This window comes from Euleptes europaea, chromosome 3, assembly GCF_029931775.1.
Source record: "Euleptes europaea isolate rEulEur1 chromosome 3, rEulEur1.hap1, whole genome shotgun sequence".
Lineage (NCBI taxonomy): Eukaryota > Metazoa > Chordata > Lepidosauria > Squamata > Sphaerodactylidae > Euleptes > Euleptes europaea.
The window spans coordinates 40,279,723-40,296,303 of record NC_079314.1 but is presented as its reverse complement, the minus strand read 5'-3'; the positions used below and the strand labels follow the sequence as shown (position 1 = coordinate 40,296,303).

Here is a 16,581-nt window from a genome sequence, read left to right as displayed (position 1 = left end):
ACTCCAGTGACAAGCAGCACTGGAGGCTGAGCGCTTTGTTTCGTTCGCCTGTCATGCCTGCAGCCTTAAGCTCCCAGAACCCATTGCAGTCAAGGGGCTCAGGAAAGCCCAGTTCTGCACAGGATGCCCCCCCCACCCCCGTAAATGCTACGGCTGAAGGAAGGCTCAGGAGACCTTTTGGTCAACTCTGGAAGTTCATGGGTGAACAATGATGGGAGCTCTTTCCTGTTCTGCAACTCCCTTTTAAGAAATGTAGGTGGACAAGGGAAAACGTGCCCGTCTGCATACCTTGAATTGTTTGGCAAACAAAAAACTAGTTTTTTTTGGGGGGGGGCACTGGCCCCCAGAGGGAAAATGTACTAAAACTAAATGCTTTTATGAAACGACCTGCTAGAGGCCAGTTTATTTGATTGTTCTCTCTCCCGCGTTCTAGTATGAGAGAGAGAGAATCTTTTTGCTACCACGGAGACTACCACAGCTACCCCTTTGCAACCTTTTTTGCGTGCGAACCAGCACCCAGTTTCTGCTTCTTCAGAAATCAGCCCTCCAAGCCTCCTTGCGTCAATCCCGCAGCTGGAAAGCGCCAGCTGCTGCAAGCCCCCGGCCCGGATCTCCCCTTCCCTGTGCAACATGAGGCTCAGGAGCAGGGCCAGATTTAGGTTTGATGAGGCCCTAAGCTACTGAAGGGTAATGGGGCCCTTTCTATGTCCAGCTGTCCTTTGTCAACAACAAATTGTCGCTGTTTTTTGTGTTGAATTAGAAAAGGGCAAGAGTTCAGTAGCACCTTAAAGACTAACAAAAATATTTTCTGGTAGGGTATGAGATTTTGTGAGCCACAGCTAGTAGGGTGCACTGAAAGTGGACTCAAAGTGCATTAGTCCAGTAGCACCTTAAAGACTAACAAAAATATTTTCTGGTAGGGTATGAGCTTTCGTGAGCCATAGCTCACTTCTTCAGATACAGCTTAGAGTGTGAATCCATCTGTCTTTAAGTAGAGGAAAGTGAATTCAGACAAGCATTCGTATGTCAGTGTTAACAGTATGTCAATGTGAATAGCAGGCGTGCTGGGATGAGGTGTGGTCTGCAGAAGAGTCTGTGATGTCCAGGGGAGAGATGGGCGTGGAGAAACCAGCATTGGTCATGAGCCATGAACGCAAGGCCTTTATTCAGCCCAGGTAAATGCATTGACTTTAGTTTGAATACCAACTGTAATTTTGTGTTGAATATATGCGACATGGTAATTTATGGACCTCCCAGGTACCTAAAGCCATTGGCACGTAACAAAATATGTATTTTCTCAAAGTAATCGTTGAACTGAAATACAATTAAGAAGAAGTACATTAATTAAAAAAATTTTTTTGGGGGGGGGGCAAGAGAGCGGGGCCCTAAGCTACAGCTTGTCGAGCCGACGCGTCAATCAGGAGAGCGGCCCACCTCCCAGGGCTGTCGTGAGCAGAGCGCGCTGATGTCATCGCCGGAGGCGGCCCGCCGGCGCCTGCGCCCTGCCGTCTCCCCGCCTAGCCCGAGCGGCGGCAGGTGGAGGGACGATGGTGCGGCGCCGGGGCTCGTGCAGCCTGCCCGCCTGGCTGTGCGGCTGGGCTCTGCTGTGCTGCCGGCCGGAGGCGGCCGCTGCTCTGCGCAGCCTGCCGCTGCCTCCATGCCGGGAGGTGAGAGCGTGGGGCGCGGCGGGGTGGGGCGCGAGGGGAGGAGGGGCGCGCCTGCAAGGGGGGCGGGGGGCGGAAAGGGGCTTCGCGCCCCCCTGCTGAGAGCCTCCCCCCAAGGGAGGCGGCGGGGAAGAGGAGCGTGCCCACGCTGTAGGCCTTTTGGGTAGCGTCGCCTGCTCTCCTGCCCCTTGGGAAATGCTCCCGGTGGAACTTTCCCCGGGCAGGGGGGGGGGCAGAGCCCTCCCTCCCTACCAGTGGCGGACTGGGTCTAAAAACATTGGTTGCCAGGAGGCTATCATTTAATTTTTTTTTATAAGAAATAAATAACATTTATTTAAAAAACAACCACCACCACATAAGTGGAAAAAAGGTACAATTGAAATTTGGGTTGCATACAGTGATAGCGTTGGAACTTCTATCATATTTTCAAGCTACCAAAAGGTCATTGACATTTTTCACTATTTATTCATGGAAGGTTTTGCCTTGGGGTTGCCACTCTTTAGATGCACTTTTCCCCCATTCGTATTCTCAAAACTCAACAATAAGCCCCCCGTGCAGAGTTTTGAGAATTCAGATGGGGGAAATGTGCATCTAGAGAGCGGCAAATCCAAGGCAAAACCTTCCATGAATAAGAGCCCTACCTACCAGTGGCGGACTGGGTCTAAAAACATTGGTTGCCAGGAAGCTATCATTTAATTTTTTTTATAAGAAATAAATAACATTTATTTAAAAAACCACCACCACCACATAAGTGGAAAAAAGGTACAATTAAAATTTGGGTTGCATACAGTGATAGCGTTGGAACTTCTATCATATTTTCAAGCTACCAAAAGGTCTTTGATATTGTCTAAACCGTAGCCAGTCCGCCACTGCTCCCTACCCAAGCGCCCCTGTGCCAACCTGATCAGAGCAGGGAGGGGGGATTCCACCTCCTCACTCCATGGCACATTGGAGCTGGTGCTCTGCCCACCTGAAGGGCCTGAGGCAATGCCTGAGTGGAGAGCAGCTAATCCAGCAAGGGGGGAGGAGGAAGAGTGGGGCAGGCTTTCCCTTTCCCCAAAGAAAATGACCCGGGTTCCAATTCTCCCCCCCTCACCTGCAGTGCTCCAGGTAACTGGCACACCTGATATCTGGAACGGGCTGCTCAATTTGAAATCCCTTCCCACGCTCTTTATTTTTTAAAGGCTTGTTTGCCTGTGGTTGCATCGAACATGTGATATAATAATACCCCTTTACATATTAGCTCTTATTTTCTGAGTTAGGACCAGAGGCTCCCTTCACAATATTTTGCTGTTATGGTTGGTTGTATTGCAATATACAAGAGGGGCCACTTTTTTGTAGCATGACAGAGAATACCGGGATATGAAGCAAGACTGTCATGTCAACTAAAGGTTGCTTCCCGGCATCCTTTGAGACTTTCCAAAGGGTTCTGAGATGTACCATTTGCATTGCCTGCACTGACATTCATTGAATTTGTTTCCACTTAAGCATGACTGCAGAAATTAAAACTGCACAGGCAGCTTTTTACTATTTGTCTCAAGTAAATAAATTGGTACATGCCCTGAAAAACTGAGAGCCATATATATTGCTAGTAAATTGTCTTTTAGATTTCATAAAAGTTATGTAAAACACTGTAACTCTATGGTATAAACCAGTGGTTCCCAACCTTTTTTTGACCAGGGACCACTAGGACTTTTTTGTTCGGTGCAGGGACCCCAAGGTTCAAAATAAAAATTCATAGATTGAGGAAATAAATAATAATCATAACTGTTAGTTAAACATTAAACTTAGAATAATATTTGAATATGTTTTTATAATAGAGAACTTTAAATTGAAAATATTAATTTATTATGGGTTTATAACTTTGTTTCACGGACCTTAATTTAGTTCTCGCGGACCCCTGGGGGTCCGTGGACCCTCGGTTGCAAACCAGTGGTATAAACAATGAGTTGTCTCAATGGGTAGCTGTGTTAGTCTGTAGCAGTAGAAAAGAGCAAGAGTGCAGTAGCACCTTAAAGACTAACACAATTTCTGGCAGGGTATGAGCTTTTGTGAATCACAGCCCATTTCTTCAGATGTCTTTTAGACATGTCTTGGTTTCTTTGACTGAACTGCTGAAGTTCTGAAACTCTTGCTATATTGCATGGTTTATGGAAGCTGTGGACTTGTGCTTCTTCATTAGAAGTTTGTCATTGAAGTGATTTTTGAGGTGCAACCTGTGGCTGTGGACATGATACATGTTTTGATGATGAATTCTGGGTGACCCAATGCAAAAATCACCAGGATCCATGAGCATCCATGGTTTGGAACTATGGTTTTGTGCCATTGCAGTACCACGAAGCGATGGATGCCGGATTTTTGTGGTGCTGCTATACACGAAGTCTTAATCTACAATATGATAGTGGTTTTGTTTTGTTTCAATGTAAAAATCATATGAATTCATAAGGATTCTTAAAAAATAATCTAGGTCCGACTTTTACCCAGACCTCCCTTAAACCGTAGACTCATAATGATGGACATTTCACTAGTAAAGAGAGGATAAAACACTAGAGTCATCAGTTTTTTCTCCTTTAAAAATAATCCCATTGTAACATTTTTCCTGCGTCCTCCAAGCTATGCTTTGTGTTTTTTAATAGCCGCTTTCTCATGCGGGAGCCATAAGAAGCTATTTGTTTTCTCCCTTGGTCAACTGAAACTCAAGGTTTTGAGGTCTGGCTCGCAGGTTTGCTGAAGTTAGCGTCTTTCTGAAATAAAAACAGTCTGGGAAAGGTTGAGGTCTCTTTCTCCTTAGCCATTATTTTCATGGCCAATGTGTTAAATTTTCAAGGGCTCCTAGCCCTGCAGTAGTTTGAAAAGGACGTAGACTCGCAATAATGGTCACCAAAGCTTCTGGAATCTGGAGGCATCAGGTTGACAGAGAAGCATCAGTCTCTGACAGTGTTGGTATTTGCCGTTCAATGAAATTGCCTCCTGTTGATTGAGGATGGGGAGAGTGTGAGGGAGTGGGAGTAAGGGAGAGAGAAAGAATAGACCGTTCTGGTTATATAGATGGTTTACTCTTGCACACATCTGGTGAATCAGTGGAAAAGGCAGGAAACTAATGGACAGAAAAGAGATGACGGGTTTAGTGCTGCCTAACTTTCATATGCAGTTGCAGCAATATGATTTTTTAAGACTAGAGGTCCAACCCACTCGCTCATCACCTCACTAACCCCGTAGCTTGCTGCACTAATATATTTTCGGATGAGTTATGCCTGCCACAAACTGCTGTTGTTTCCCTTGCAAATGGCAGAGGGCTTTACTTCATTACACCCCATCTTCTTCTCCAGTGGGGACCCAAGGCGGCTCACAATCATTTTCCTCTCCTGTTTTATCCACACAACAACTCTGTGATGTAATTAAGACTGAGAGAGGGACTGGCCCAAGATCACCCAGCAAGTTTCCATGGCAGATTGGGAATGTGAACCTGGGTCCCACAATCATGCTGAAGCTGGTGGCCGATATTCAAATGCCTATTTTATTTTCTGATGAATTTTGCCTGCTACAAACAGAGTTGCTTAACTTCCATTACAAATAGCATGGCAGGGTAGGAGTTCTGAAGATAACTTAGGCCAAGATATTTTGATTCCCTTCATTTTTGGCACTGCAACTCCCATAATCATCCTTCAGGGTTTTTTTTTTTTTTTTTTTTTGCCAATTTTCAAACGCCTAGCATTATTTTCTGCTGAGCGATTTCTGCCACAGACAGACACTTCTTTTTATTATTATAAATAGATGATTTAAGCCTGTCACAGACAGACGGACAGACAGATGGATCCTTTTATTACTATAGATTTCATTTATACCCCACTTTCCCACCCACTGGGGACCCACAGTGGCTTACAATATTATCCCCTTCTCCATTTTAGCCTCACAAAAACTCTGTGAGGTAGGATAGGCTGGTCATATGTTATTTACTAATGGACCACCCTCTGATTGCATCTGTTCCTAGAAGCTTAATACTCTTTATCTTTAGAGTCCATGATAGAGGAGGGATTTGAACCCGGGTTCTGTGATCATGCTGAAGCTGGTGGTCCAATTTTCAAACACATGACTTTATTTTAAATGAGCTACCCCTGTCACAAACAGAGAATCTTAGCTCCCATTGCAAATAGCACAGGGAGGGGAGTTCTGGACAGAACCTGGGCCAGGATGATCCAGTTCCCTTCATCTTTGGCTCTGCAACTCCCATATTCACCCTGAAGTTGTTAGCCAGTTTTCAAATGCCTAGTTTTCTCTTTTTGATGAGTTATGCTTGCCACCAATGGACAAACAGACACATCCATTTATTATTATAGAAGATTAGACATGCACATGTTTTAAAAGGAAATGTATATATTTTGGTTAAACCAGAGGTTGGTTTCTGCTACTTTACAGTGGAGATTAGGCTTCTTAAATTTAGTTCATATTTCATTTGGCTCAGATGATGATTTTCCATGAGTAGGATTCCAGTTTTGAGTCCTATTGTCTTGAGCTTGGTTAGGGTATACCAGAGGTCTAGCACCTTCTTGGTCATGGCATAAAAACTGTGGAACTTCCCAGGGAGAGCCATCTGTTCCCTTTTGCTGTCATCTTCTGCCAGCAGGTGATGACTTTTTTTGTTTTATTTGGGGTTCCCTCAGTGATCCCTCCTTCTTGCCTGATGTTTTAATTGTTTTTACTTTTTGTATGTATTTTAACTGTTTTAAGAGCAGTGGTTTGGAGCGGTGGAGTCTGATCTGGAGAATCAGGTTTGATTCCCCACTCCTCCACATGAGTGGTGGAGGTTAATCTGGTGAACTGGATTTGTCCCCCCCCCCACTCCTACACACGAAGCCAGCTGGGTGACCTTGGGCAAGTTACAGCTCTTATAGCTCTTAGCCCTACCTACCTCACAGGGTGTCTGTTGTGGGGAGAGGAAGGGAAGGTGATTGTAAGCCAGTTTGAGTCTCCCTTAAGTGGTAGAGAATGTCGGCATATAAAAACCAACTCTTCTTCTTCTTCTTCTTCTTCTTCTTCTTCTTCTTCTTCTTTTAAATTGTTTTAATTATACATGGGTTTTTTTGGGGGGGGAGTTGTTTTTAAAATGTGAGTGTAGAAAGGTGGAATATAAATTTGGATGGGAGACCTCCAAGGATTACCAGGGTCGTGACGCAGAGGCAGGCAATTGCAAACCACCCCCAAACATCTGTTGCCTTGAAAACCTTACGAGGTTGCCATAAGTCAGCTGTGAGTTGACGGGGGGTGGGAAGGAATGACTGGAAGTGCGGGGGACTGTTGGAACTGGTTAGGTCTCAGTGGGAAGGGGGGAAATCTGGTGGGGAGGGGGATACTTCAATTGTGTGTAATGTTGATAAGTTACAAAATACCCTCAGAGAAGTGCTAGCAATGGCACACAAGAATTTTACTGTTGCTCAGCATCAGCAGAAGGTCTGGCACGATAGAAACGTGAGGGGAAAATCTTTTAATGCAGGAGACCCGGTCGTGGTTCTGAAGCCCCTTAAAGCCCCTTAAATACGATGGCCTGTTTCAGGCCAAGGAGAGAGTGGGGGACGTAAGCTATTTGGTCTCTCCTGAGGGAATTCTGTATCATGTCAATATGACCAAGTGATTTTACATAAGGGAGGTTGCTAAGAGCTCACCTCCAGAGCAGGCAAAGGAAGGGTTGTCGCTGTCCGTGGTACCTGCTCTGTTTTAATTGCTTTTGAATGGCAACTGAATGGGCCAGTTTTGAGTGAAGCTTTTATGATGGACTGTGGACTCAGGGAAGAAATCTGAGTAACTGTCATTGAAGAGTTAGAGGAAGGTGTTGTGAATTCACAACAATAACTCAATAGCTCACAGAGACCTTAAGTGATATTTCACCACTGTATGGTATCTTTCCAGGGAGGAAATATTCAGGGACTAGTCAGTTGATTTGTCAAACACCCACAGTCTTGACAAACAGTTTACAGCCAGCCTCCCTCTTTCTGAAGGGTAGACTTGAATGAAATTAGACTGATTTATATGAAAGGGTTGTAATCTACCCAGTCTGCTGAACCATGGAGTCAGACTTTCTTTTAAAGCAGAGCCTTTCTTTCTTGCAGAGCCCCTCGATGGTAACTATTTTAATTGAGTGCCAGCTGTGTTATTATGATTATATTGTATGATTAGATTTCTTGGTTTTAATTGTATAAGTATTATGGTTTTATATTGTGATTTTATTGTTGTTACCTGCCCTGAGCCCAGCTACAGCTGAGGAGGGCGGGATGGAAATTTAAAGTATAAATAAATAAATAAATGTATGTATGTCTCCTGGAATAAGAGATCAAACTAACATGCTCACTGTCCAGAATCCCCAGAAACATTTGGGGCGGGGCGATGGGTGGAAATGACATCTGCCAATGCACGATGTCACATCTTCTCAAAAACCCGGATGTGATGTTCGCACATTGGGCAACTCTCTGGCCATCCTGAAATCTCTGTGGTGCTTACCATGGAGTTTTCAGGGATGGCCAGAGTATTGCCTGATATGCTGATGTCACATCTGGGTTTTTGTGCAGGTGTGACGTCACGTGTTGCTGTATATCATTTCCAGTCCTGGGCCTTTCTTCCACTGCTCAAAGGAACAAGGGCAGGAGGGAGAGCTCAATTATAGTAAGGCTTCCCACTGCAAGCTGGCAACTGGCATTCCTACTCTAAACAAAATTAGAATGGGGGGGGGCTTTTCTCCTTAGTCTCTTGCTTTCCACTTTGGCCTCTCATAGTCTAGCTGGTAGAAAAAACCCAACTGTGGGGTCCGAGGGCTATCTTCTGGCTCTGTCTTCTGGCTTTGTCCAGTCTATTTGTTTTTCCAAAGTTCAAAGAGCATTGGTGACAAGGTAGTGATTAATTTTGTATTTGCATAAATGTAATTATGTAATTAAACTTTCAAATTAGCAATTGCTTAATATATTGGAAACTCTGAGCCTCAGTTCTAATTTATTGGGTGCTTCACCCGGTATGAGAACAATGTCTCAGGTTTTGGGGGGAGTTGACACATTTTGCATCGTAATTTTGGGAAAGATTGCACTCAGGTGCCTTTGCATGGTGTATGGATGGGAGGCTGCAGATTTTTGCAGGTCCTGCCCACATCGGCAGCATTTTCCTTTCCCGGTGGTACCCATCATCCTCCCTCCCCATTGCCACTGGAGGGTATGTCAGTTACTGATTTTAGGCTGCAGTGATACGTTAATTTTTACAGAAAAAATCTCTCCAATGACCCGGAGGTGGGGGAATGGCATCCTTGGGGGGCTGGGACAAGGGAACTCTATTGTGTGGACATTCCATTGATACTGCAAATGCTGCTGCATTCACAGTGGCAGGAACATAGACAGTTGTTCTTGTGTGAATGCAGGCTTCTGTATCTTGTGGCTATCCTTTTGACAACTGCGATTGCTTTGGAAATATTAATCAAAAACATTATCAACCATAGTTATTGGCAAACCTTAATCCCTCCCCCAGGTGCCAAGCATTTTTAGCTGATGAGTGAGCTAGCACATTTTCAGTTTTTTAAAATTGTTCAGACATGACTTCAGGAAATTAAGTGGTGAAGCAAAGATTTGGCACCCGTTGTTTTATTGTTAATACAATATTGTTAATATTGAATAAAGGGCACATTTGGAGGAAGCTCGTCTGCTGCAAATAACTCTCCAGCATACGTAGGACAATTATATTAGGTTATTATATTCTAAGGAGATCCTTATAATGTGCTTCATACTGAGCTGGTTAATATAGATCAAGGATGGTCAGCTGACAGCTAAGGGGCCACATTTGGACCCTGAAATGATTTTGTCTGGATTTCAAAAAGGTGGCCTTAACCCCACATGGAATAAGCCATTTTCCTCTACCTGCAGCCAGGATTGGCTCAAGCTAGGGACCTTCTCCCAGTGCCCTCCTCCCATGCCAGCCCAACTTCCCAGACAAGATCCAAGGTGGGTTGCAGTGCAATGCCTTCTTGAGCAGACTGCCATGGATGGAAGAAGACAAGGCACCTCCTCCAGTGCTGCCTGGGCAGGGGTCCAGTGGAAGTTCTGCTGTGGAAGTTCAAGTCAGTTTTTCATAATCTAGGGAATGAATCAGGCCATGCATTGTATTTAGGGTGCAGATTTCAATCTATTCATGGCCTGGGACTTGCATACCTCCACAATATTGGATGGGGGATACACTTCTGGGTAGCAGTGAGAGAGCCAGCATGGATTGTGGTTAAGAGCGGTGGTTAGGAGCAGTGGACTCTAATCTGGAGAACCTGGTTTGATTCCCCACTCCTCCACATGAGCAGTGGTCTCTAATCTGGTGAGCCAGTTCGGTTTCCCCACTCCTCCACATGAAGCCAGCTGGGTGACCTTGGGCTAGTCACAGCTCTCTCAGAGCTCTCTTGGCGCCACCTACCTCACAGGGTGTCTGTTGTGGGGAGGGGAAGGGAAGGTAATTGTAAGCTGGTTTGAGTCTTCCTTAAGTGGTAGAGGCATATAAAAACCAACTCTTCTCCTCCTCCTCCTTATCCGAGTGTAAACAAGATCTTGGGGTGTGGGTGAACTATAAGCTAAATATGAGCAGTCAGAGTGTTTCAGTAAGAGCTGGCTGAAGGCAGGAACTGTTTAGTTTTTGAGCCAGGATGACTGTTAGCTAGATGAGCCGGGAAGAAGTCAGGACGGAGCCAGGATAATCTGTTAGTATGTAATGTGAAACCATCATTAAGGCTAACTCGGATTAATAAACCAGCTTCACATTCTGGCTTCAAACCCTGGATTGAGGTATCTGACATAACCATTGTTAGTGTGGTGGTGCAGGTTTGGACAGCCAATGAACTATTGTTTGTTTAACTGAAGCATGGTTTTGTGTTATGTCTGAAGCCACCCACTATGTCATTGGCACAGATGCCTGTGCATGTATACCTGGATGTTTCTATTCATGAAAAAAAATGGAAGGAGTGGATTGTATTTAGAAAGACTGCAGGTATTTGGGTAGATGTTTCGAGGCTTTTGTGCAAACGGCACAGTAATCAAGCAGAGTTTAGGGCACAGAAAATTATCCTCTCCATACATTTTGAGCATCGAAATAGACATATTAATTTCAGGTCAGGCTTTTATTTACTGTGGAATGATCTGATATTGTATATAAAGCTATATTTTTTAAGCACTGATGTAGCAGAATGGAGCTTAGGTAGAGTCCAAACGCTTCAGAGATGTGAAACTAGGGCATTGAACATCTATCTTCAGAAGAAATGTTTCATGAAGAAACATGAAGAGTAACCACCCATCCATCCTAATTCTGCACAGGGTTCCTGAAACATGAAAAGTCTGAAAACATAAGAAGTGGAAACCTCAGGTAGATATTGGAGGGTTAGTTCATTCTATCTCTGCTGCAGGGCCTAGTAATAAGATCTCCTAAGATGCTCAAAAAGTGTCCCTGCTACTCCACCCCTCTTTTTGAAACGCAATCGGCTGTCTCCTAGGCAACAGAGCAGTGAGCTCATTTTCCATCAACCTGTGCATGGGGTGCTGCCAATTAGATTGCTTCCTAACTTCCTCATCTCAGATTGTGGTGGTTGCAGAGTAGCTATATTTGAACAATCGGCAGAAAACTCTAGTAGGCGCCACTGAAAAAGCTTCTTAGGGAGTTTGCCCTTGGCAAAAATGGTTAATGCAGTTTTGGAGTCTATCAACAGAGGCATAACATCCAAATCGCAAGTTATCATAGTCCCTCTGTACATTGCATTGGTCAGGCTGCACCTAGAGTACTGTGTGCAGTTCTGGAAGCCTCACTTCAAAAAGGATGTGGACAGAATGGAGTGGGTGCAGAAGAGAGCGACGAGAATGAACAGGGGCCTAGAGACCAAGCCCTATGAGAAAAGGCTGAGGCACTTGGGAATGTTCAGTTTGGAGAAGAGAAGGTTGAGGGGAAACATAATTGGTCTCTAAGTATTTGAAAAGCTGTCACTTAGAGGAGGGCAGGGAGTTGTTCCTGTTGGCAGCAGAGGATAGGACGCAAAATAATGGATATAAATTACGGGCAGAAAGGTATTGTCTGGATATTAGGAATTTTTAATTTTTTTTAAAGTAAGAGTCGTTCAGGAGTGGAATCAGCTGCCTAGAGAGGCGGTGAGCTTCCCCTCACTGGCAGTCTTCAAGCAGCAGCTGGATGAACACTTGTCAGGGTTGCTTTAGGTTGATCCTGTATTGAGCAGAGGGTTCAACTAGATGGCCTGTATGTCCTCTTCCAATGCTATGATTCTATGATATTTTGATATTTTGTGCATCCGATAACAAACTATGGTTTTTTTAGAACTATGGTTTGAACAAATTTACTCTATGTCCAGTAATTCCCCTTGAACCTGCAGGCACCCCTTTAAAAGCATCACTCACAGTGAGATGTTTGATTATCTCAAATGGTCCCCCTGGAGTTGCCAGGTACCCCTTGGTAACCAGCGGCAGGTGGGAGGGAACCTACCAGCAGCAAACTGAGGCCTAGGCCTCTGTTGTCAGCAACACAGCGACATCACTTCCAGTGTGCACTGCTTTGGTATTTGGGCAAAAACTCAATGGTAGAAGCCATTTTTACCAAAGTGAGGGATCCCCCACTGCTGGCAGGGGCCTGGCAACCCTAGATTCCCCCCTCTTAGAATTCTGAGGGACCAGTAGGATAATTTGCATGCAGATGCACAGAAGTGGGTACAAAAAGGGTGTGTTGTATATTTTGGGTGATAGATTGGGAAGTATTATGACTGAGCATTATTCTGTTAAATTTTCTTCTTGGTATCAAAAATGGGGAAAGTTTTAAAAATAAAAAGCCAGCTACCAGCTTGCTCAGGGTGGCACTAAGATGTAGCGTCCCCATCATAGTTTCTAATGATAAGTGAGCCTCTAGCCTAGTATAGTAAATTATATCCAGCTGTTCCGTGCTGTTGGTGGGGAGGACCAAAAATGTTTGTTCAGCTTAGTTAGAAAAGATCACTAGAGCGTTTGACTGGGTAAACTCTTCCATCCCACTTTAATACTCTCTGTGAAATGGAATGTATTTCTCTGTTTCTGGTGCGGAAGAACTTTTTCTCAAATAAATACGTATAACTCATGAGTCTCTGAAGACAGTGGAGACTCCTTTTATCAAGCATTATATTTCAATGGTTAATCGAATTAAGGAGAAGAAAAAACCATGTGAAATGTCTGTTGAGAATCTGAGTATGGTCTCTCTTCAGTTTCCGTCCCTTCCTCAATCAATTTCTCTGTCCTGTGCGTGTATACTAGGAAGACAGATCCCCAATGTGATGATGTCATGGTTTTGTGCAGGGAGTGACAAACAATGCTATTTCCCCGCCCACTGCCTCTGATGCGGCAGCAGGGAACAGGGCTGTGAAACAGTGGGTGAAAGAATAGTAGCTGTTCCGGAGCTGTACAAAGGCCTTTCTTTAGGCTAATGCCTCTTACAGATGAAGAAAGACATTGTATGTCTTTTGCTTTCAAAATACTTGCAGTAGCCACAGAAGTGTCAATTTATCAGAATATAGAGAGAGCTGCCCTGTCAGAACAGATCAAGGGTAATACTCAGTGAGAGCTGCAGAGAGAAGCAGTGCACATCTGTTTCTGGTTTTGCCCTCCACCTTGCTATTAACCCTTTCAGATGAACCTCACAGATTGATTTTTGCTAGCTGGAGTACATGGAAATATGCCAGCTTTCCATTAAGAAAATTATACTAATTAATTTACTTGAGTTCTAGTAAAAATGTTTGTTGTGAGATTCTAGCACAAACTTCAGATTCTCCACAGTTTTTGCAAAAGTTCGAGAGCTCGTTCGTTCGTTCGTTCATTCATTCATTCATTCATTCATTCATTCATTCATTCATTCATTCCATTTATATCCCCCTGCCCCCGCAGAGGGGCTCAGGGTGGCTTACAACAGATATAAAATACAACAATTTAAAACATTTCATTCTTAGATAATATAAATCTAAAACCGAATAAAACCATCTAAAACCTTTTAAATCTACCAATGTCACAGGTGTTAGCCCATTTAACATCATTTAATAAAAATTTAAATCATCAGCCTGAGCTTCCAGGCTGCAAGCTCAATATTCATCCTTCCCCATAAAATCGCCGAGGAAGTGGGAGAGGAGGCAGCCATGTCTACCTGCCCATGCCCTTATTATGTGTAGATCTCTCCTCGTCCTCTTCCTTTCTCCTTTTCGTTCCTACTTCCTCTTCCTCTGCAAAGAAACAGTGGTTGTACTGCTAGTGCAAACCTCATAAATAATGTAGTGACCCTGAATTAGTGATCTAGACAAAACAATGGAAGTATTCATTTGAGAACAAGTGGCAGTTCTGATCTGTAACCCCTCCCTCCACCTCAACCCACAGCCAAATGCTACTTGGATTATTTTGCAAAAATTTTGTGAAATTAGCAAAAATGTCTGTAGTCTAATGCCATCAGACCAGCATCTCTTAATAAGGCAGCATCTTTTCTGTTACTTCATTACTCCTGATTCCATTAAGCTCTCAAATGTACAGAGATTTGTTTCCCCTTTTTGCTGTATATCACCCCAAATGGTAGATCTGCTCAATAGAAGATAGTGATATAAGATTGTTGCTATTTTAGATTATTTTTGCAGTTGGGTGGAGTTCAGGCATCCATTTGCTAGATACAGAATCATAGAGTTGGAAGGGACCACCAGGGTCATCTAGTCCAACCTCTTGCACAATGCAGGAAATTCATGACTACCTCCCCCACAAACCCCCAGTGACCCCTACTCCATGCCCAGAAGATGGCCAAGATGCCCTCCCTCTCATCATCTGCCTAAGGTCATAGAATCAGCATTGCTGACAGATGGCCATCTAGCCTCTGCTTAAAAACCTCCCGGGAAGGAGCGCTCACCACCTCCCGATGAAGCCTGTTCCACTGAGGAACCTCTCTAACTGTTGGAAAATTCTTCCTAATGTCTAGACAGAAACTGTTTTGATTTAATTTCAACCCATTGGTTCTGGTCCGACCTTCTGGGGCAACAGAAAACAACTCGGCACCATCCTCTATATGACACTCCTTCATATGACATCACTTTTTACAACAAGGTGTCTTTTAATTGGAGGTGGCGGCGGCACCAAATGCAATAGTGGGAAAAAGGGGTGAGAACTGTCAGAAAGTGGCATGCAATTCTCTTTCTCCTGCAGTTGGACATGTCTGCACTGTTGGGATGCAGATGAGCATTCTGAATATTTGGCTCCCATTATTTCTATCCATGAGCAGAACACAACCCCAAACTGTTGGGTAATTAATTGAGCATCCTTGGAAATGGTACAGAATTATCTATATTCATTCATTTATTTATTTATATTCATTTATTTATTATTCATTTATATTTATTTGAATCATATCCCACTTTTCTCCTTACAGCATGGATGAAGGGTGATAATTGGAAATTTGTATTTTTGAATGACATCAATATTGAGATTTTGCTAATATGCCAATTTATTTTAATTTAGTTACTGATGGAATAATTTTCCACGGGCATTTCTTGTCACTGGATGCTGATGGAAATCCAGTTTCAGCTGAAGGAACAAGAAGGATCTGACAGTGGCAAAAATGTGGAGGAAATCAGCAGCAAATTAGGAACAGGAACAGAAAATGTCTGAATAGGAACAGAAAGTGTCTTTTATTCCCCCAGTTCCTTCTCAAGGGAAGTGGTTTTTCCAGTGCTGAAATTAACAAATCAAATCAGTATCGGGAATGCAGCTTGATTTCCTTTTCAAAGGTACTTGGCCTTTTCAGAAAAGATTTTGTGGCAGGTACAACTTGTTGTAGCTGTTTATCTTGAAGGGGACATTGATATTAGGAGTAACTTTTTAAGAAAAGCATGACATTAAGAAAAGCTTCCTCAGGAGGTGGTAAGTGCTACTTCCCTGGAGGTTTTTAAGCAGAGGCTAGATGGCCATCTGTCAGCAATGCTGATTCTATGACCTTAGGCAGATGATGAGAGGGAGGGGGGGAGAGGCCATAGTTCAGTGGTAGAGCATCTGCTTGGCATGTGGAAGGTCCCAGGTTCAATCCCTGGCATCTCCAGTTAAAGAATCTGGTAGTAGCTGATGTAAAAGACCTCCTTCTGAGACCCTGGAGAGCCACTGTCAGTCTGGGTAGACAGTACTGACTGTGATGAACCAATGGTTTGATTCAGTGCAAGGCAGCTTCATGTATGTTCATTTTCACTTGAGAAGAAACATTTGAGCCATCTCCTCCTCTTTGCTGCAGATTACATTCCCACCCATCCATCTGCTCTGCCTTTCACCTCTCTTTGGATCTTCCCAGTTTTGCTTCTTGGGGCACAAGCTCTCTTGAAAAAGATGACACCCAAGACAGCACATTTTTTAATGGGTCTTAGTGGCTTTTATAGACCTACCTGAAGAGTCTGTCTTTATAACAGGTAGTTGCATGTAAATTGCACCTGTCTTACTCTAATCTTAACCTTGTATCTGCTCAGAACTGGCAGTTCATTATTTGTACACGAATGCTTTTTCTTGATAAGTGGGGTTTTCTTGGTAAATATGGTGGAACTGAAGCAAATTTTGATTGCTTGCAGGCTGACTACCACTTTGAATACACGGAGTGTGATAGCAGCGGATCCCGATGGAGGGTAGCAGTCCCAAATCTGGAAGTGGAGTGTTCTGGTTTACCTGATCCCATCAAAGGGAAGGAATGCAGTATGTTTTTCTCTGTTGTTGCCGCAACTCTCATTTAGAGCTTCTTTCTTGTTTTGCTTACAGAATCAAGCATGATTTCATATTTGTGGTGTATCAATCAAGTTAATATCTATTTGGCCCCTTCTCTCTCTCTCTCTCTCTCTCTCTCTCTCTCTCTCTCGCTGCGCCCTTTTAGTCTCATTTCCTTTCAATATTTC

At 43.8% G+C, this 16,581-nt stretch overlaps 1 protein-coding gene across 1 annotated transcript in view; it reads left to right on the top strand.

Moving 5' to 3' along the window:
* The first annotated feature begins 1,561 nt into the window (after positions 1-1,561).
* Positions 1,562-16,581, top strand: part of ELAPOR2 (endosome-lysosome associated apoptosis and autophagy regulator family member 2) — a 53,903-nt gene continuing 38,883 nt past the window's right edge. The window contains exons 1-2 of the mRNA XM_056847631.1: positions 1,562-1,667; positions 16,264-16,384. The gene's annotated coding sequence lies outside the window, so the exon portion shown is untranslated. The remainder of the gene's footprint in view (positions 1,668-16,263; positions 16,385-16,581) is intronic.